The sequence below is a fragment of the Mus pahari genome, chromosome 4 (assembly GCF_900095145.1).
Source record: "Mus pahari chromosome 4, PAHARI_EIJ_v1.1, whole genome shotgun sequence".
Lineage (NCBI taxonomy): Eukaryota > Metazoa > Chordata > Mammalia > Rodentia > Muridae > Mus > Mus pahari.
This window is the reverse complement of record NC_034593.1, coordinates 109,601,736-109,606,909: the sequence shown is the minus strand read 5'-3', so window position 1 is coordinate 109,606,909 and position 5,174 is coordinate 109,601,736. Positions and strand designations below refer to the sequence as shown.

At 43.9% G+C, this 5,174-nt stretch overlaps 1 protein-coding gene across 3 annotated transcripts in view; it reads left to right on the top strand.

Annotated features, from left to right (window-relative positions):
* Rwdd3 (RWD domain containing 3) overlaps window positions 1–5,174 on the top strand; it is a 16,392-nt gene that overhangs the window by 4,483 nt on the left and 6,735 nt on the right. The gene's annotated exons all lie outside the window — the stretch shown is intronic.

The following is a 5,174-nucleotide window of genomic DNA, read 5'->3' as shown; positions in this document are numbered from 1 at the left end:
AGGAGGAGGAGGAGGAGAAGAGGAGGAGGAAGAGGAGGAGGAGGAGGAAGGGAAGGGGGAGGAGGGGAGAGGGGGAGGAGGGAGTGGAGGAGGAAGACAAGAAGGAAGGAAAAGGAAACACAGTGAAGATTTACCTGGTCTCCTACAGCGTTCCCTGGGCTGTTCTCCAGCTCATACATTGCCCTGGGCTGGACTGTGCTGGCTTTTTATGTAGCAGAGTACTGGGTTACCACAGTAGCTACCTGTGGCTGCTGCATCCGGTCCTCGCACATGGGTGGCTTAAAACAGCACATCTCCAATGTACTGAAGTCATGAAGGTCAGAAGTCCAAAGTCAGTTTTCATCCAGATGAAATCAGATTGTTGGGGGCTGGAGAGATGGCTCAGCGGTTAAGACCACTGATTGCTCTTCCAAAGGTCAGTTCCCAGCAACCACATGGTGACTCATAACCATCCATAAAGAGATCTGCTGCCCTCTTCTGGGGTGTCTGAAGACAGCGACAGTGTACTTACATAGAGATTAGCTTGTTGGAAGTGATGCTTTTGCTCCCTCTAAGCCCTGGGCAGTTCATTTGCCTGCCTTTCTTGCTGTGCACCTGTGCCCCATCACTAAGGCTCCTCTTCCTTCATCATCATCCGATTCCAAAGCAGAGCTTCCTGAGTCAGTGGACATTTTCTTCTTCTCTGATAAAATCCACATCTCCACCTGTCCCCCTGCCCACCCCATCAGGACACTGAGGATGGTGTTGTTAGTAAGCCAGGTCACTCTCCCCATGTCAGCATCCTCACTCAGGTCTGCAAAGACCTTCCGGCATGCAGGCAAGGAACTCAGGGTCAGAGGAACAGGGTGCATACATTCATAGGTCTGTTACTTAGTTAGCTTAGCACAGGTCTCAAGGACTGCTATGGTTATGTCATCCATGGCTATAAGCTAATAGCATAAACGCAAGGCCTGTATAGCTATAAAACATGTTTCTTTCTAAACCCTTCTCCACTTGGGGAGGGCGATATTACTCTTTAAAAACAAAATTGAGATGCTTCAGAGGTAGAGAAAAAGTTAGTTTGGGTTAAGAATAATTGCTGGGAGCCTGGCCCTCTCTGGAAGATTGAGCAGGTCTTCGCGGGGGTGGTGGGTGTGGGGCTCATGGGGGTTGGAGGGGCTTGGTTTTGCAAGCGTAAAGGTTGCTTAATATTAATAATATTTACTCTCTTTGATTCTTAGTTGTACTGGGGCCAGAAGCCCCAGAGAAATTGTCACCTTTTGCCTAACAGTGGGGGATTAGGTAAAGGGTTTATTGCTAGCACTCAGGCCAAGCAGCCAGAGGCCCTTCACTGGCCTGGCTGGTTAACTCTTGGTAAACCAGAGAGGAAGGGAAGGAAAAGAATTAAGATCCTTTACACGGGCAAGTTTGCACCGACACATATATGTTCATATATCAATACTCGGGCTGGGCCAAGTCTGTCTAGATTAACTCTACAAGTATTCATATATGATTGCATACATACACATATACCTATATAAACAAATGGACATATAAATTTGGATGGATGGATGGATGGATGGATGGATGGGGCAGAGCTCTCCAAGCTACCACACCACACCACACCACACCACACCACACCACACTGTCTTTATTTCTTTTCTCTGGCCTTTTTGTAGACAAACGTTCTTAGAAAATTACCTCATAGATAAAATGGCACACAAAATGGGAGTTACAAAAGGCTGTTGATATTAAGTCCAAAGCTCATTATAAGTTCAAAGCAACAGTTTCTCATGGCCTTGTATTATTGTAGTGCACACCTGCGGCTTCATCCTTGACCTGGAATGCTTTTCCTTGGACACAAATTTGTCCCTGCCTGTTTCTCTTCTTAGTGCAGTTAAGAAAGCTCATTGCATTTCAGGTTATAGAGTCTTTACTTACTAGTATGAGGGATGGGCACATTCTATTCTTCTTTTTTTGTTGTTTTGATTTTTTGGGTTTTTTTGCACATTCTATTCTTGATTCTACTTTATTACATCTCTCTACCAAAACCTCTAAAACCATCTCTTAAAACTTTTCTTCTGGGCTGGAGAGATGGCTCAGCAGTTAAGAGCACTGACTGCTCTTCCAGAGGTCCTGAGTTCAATTCCTAGCAACCACATGGTGGTTCACAACCATTTGTAATGGAATCTGATGCCCTCTTCTGTGTCTTAAGACAGCAATATTATATTCATGTACATAAATAGATCTTAAGAAAAAAAACAAACCCCAAACCAAAAAACCCAAACCCCTTTTCTTCCTAAGATTATTTGAATCAAATCAGGAATTCTATGAAATCATTAATTCATCTAAACAGCATTAATTTATGAAAGTTCCCTTATGTTGATCTGCAGGAAATCTGCTCACTGAGAGACTGGGCATATGCTAATGCCCAGAGATTATTATGTTAATTTAAAATGACAGGAGCTGTAAGACTGAGGTAGAGTTTTAGGAAAAAGTCACTGATTTGCTACAAGGATTTATAAGACTCAGAGAATCTGTTAAATTCATAATTGCATTTCGTTATATACTAGCAGGTGAGAGCAAGTCAGTCAAGAGGAAGGTACAGGAGAATCCATGAGCAAGTTACTGAACATGGTCTTCTGGTGGACTTGGACAAGCATGGCAGATCATCACAGTAGCAGTGTGTGACTGTGAGAAGTGTTGCCAGCCAGGAAAGTGCACATTTCCCCACACAGTAGCAGTTAGGAGGAAATTAGCTTCATTAGAGACTGAAGATTCGGAGAGCAGCGATGTGAGGTGTTTCAGGACAATTTAAAATGTTTGCCTTTATCAGGCTTCACCTAGGAATACATACCTGCATGTCTGATGTCAACCTGAGCAAGAAGATTCACTGCAGTACCATGGTTAAGATTCACTGCAGTACCATGGTTAAGATTCACTGCAGTACCATGGGTAAGATTCACTGCAGTACCATGGGTAAGATTCACTGCAGTACCATGGGTAAGATTCACTGCAGTACCATGGGTAACTGTAAATCATTCAGCTTGTCTGGGATCATGGGTTCCAAACCCTCACACATACAAAACACACTTCTGTCAGACTGAATATTTTAAGGACTCAGGCTCATCTAAGCATCCCAGGCCTGTTACATTCTCTCCATTCTTCACAGCAGCATGGTTGAGGTCATGGATCATGTTTGAGAATGGTGCTTCAGGGAGAAATGGCATTAGAAGTTAGTTTGAGCAGTTATGGGGAGGCTGGTTAATGAGAAAATGGGAATAGGTGACTAGAGTTATATTTTGTATAGATTGACAAACAGTAGAGAGAGATAGTTGTGAAGCTTGTTGAGGAATTACCAGCATTGGGTTTTTGTGGTGGTTTATAAACATTCTCTAAATAAGAGAAGGCAGGGAAGGTGGGAAAATGCACAGGAAGTTATAATGGTTAGAATAAGACACTAGCGGTGGCAGGATTTGCTATGGGAGAAAGACACTTCTTTCTCAGAGAGGAGGATGAGAAGGCGAGAGCAAAAAGAAAATGTGATCCAGCAATTGCAACTTCCAGGCCAGGGGCAGCTTCCCTGGCTTCAGCAAGAAGGAGGCAGCACCCCCAAGTGGTGATGGGCAGTACTGCTCCCTGTACACCCAGTATGGCGCGCGCGCGCGTGCGTGTGCGTGTGCGTGTGCGTGTGTGTGTGTGTGTGTGTGTGTGTGTGTGTGTTGCATATATTATAAATTTCACATCTCATGGTGCACTGTGAGCAAAGACAGCACAAGAAAACGGGAGGGAACAAGGGTTCATTCTGTCTCAAAGAGTAGAGTTGATCACGGCGGGGTAGAGTGCCTGTGAGCCCGGCTCTCAGCTGTGGCAGCAGGAGAAGGAGGCTGCTTTGTCTCATATCTGAGTGGATTAGTGCTGGTGGCTGGCCAGGCATCCGGTAGACTGAGGCAAGCAGTGTGGGTGGCATCAGCTCTTAGAGGGGGCAAAAGTTGCTTACTATGTGTAAAGTTTCTCTTCCTTTAACCCTTTGCTATTCTAAGGCCAACAGCCTCTGACTTCTGGTAATTAACTTCTGCTGTAAGCAGGAAGGGATTAAGAAAAAAAAAAACAAACAAAAAACAAAAAACAAAAACTACTTAGTTTCTCTTTGGCCCCTTGCTAGCCAGGAGAGAGTCTTGGAGTTTGTTAACTCTTTGTGAGCCAGAGATAAAAGAAGAGGAATAAAGAGAGAATTCAAGCATACACATAGACACACACACACACTTTGGTCAGGCCTGACCACCCGCTTCAACAATTCCACAAGTGCTCATGCATATATACTTGCATACATACACGTATACCTACACAAGCATGCATGTATGTATGTATGTATGTGTGTACATATAGACAGTTAGACATATACATTTGGTGGATAGGGTTGAGTCCCAAATGCCACATATATACATTTGGTGGGTGGAGCAGAGATCAAAATGCCAAACTTTATTTCTTCTCTCTGGCAATTTATACCTTCTTAGACAAAAGCTCTTTATAAAATTACCTCACCAGCCGTGGTGGCACACACCTTTAATCCCAGCACTTGGGAGGCAGAGGCGGGCAGATTTCTGAGTTTGAGGCCAGGGTCTACAGAGTGAGTTCCAGGACAGCCAGGGCTACACAGAGAAACCCTGTCTCAAAAAATCCAAAACTAAAACAAACAAAAACAACAAACAAACAACAAACAAATAAAATTACCTCAGATAAAATGTTGCACAAAGGGGAGTTACAGAAGGACACTGGTAGTACATTCAAAGCAATGTTTCCTTCTGTGAGCTCATTATAAGCTCAAAGCAACAGTTTCACATGGGCGTGTTTTTATCATATGTACAACTGTGCTTATCTTTGGACCTGAGCTAGAATGAATGTTTTTCCTTGATCACAAATTTGTTCCAAGCCTGTTTTCTTATCCCAGTGCAATTAGACCTTGACATGTGAAGGTTTACAGAGCTCTATTTACAGCTTTATTCTATAGGAGCTTGAGATTACTTATGTCAATTTAAGAGTTCTATAGAACATCTGCTTCTGACCCAGAGAAAAGCTCCACAGACTCTGAGGAACTCAGAGGCCATGGGAAACTCCTTCTACCGCCACCCCCTGCTATACACACAGACACACACACACAGACACACACACACACAGACACACACACACACACA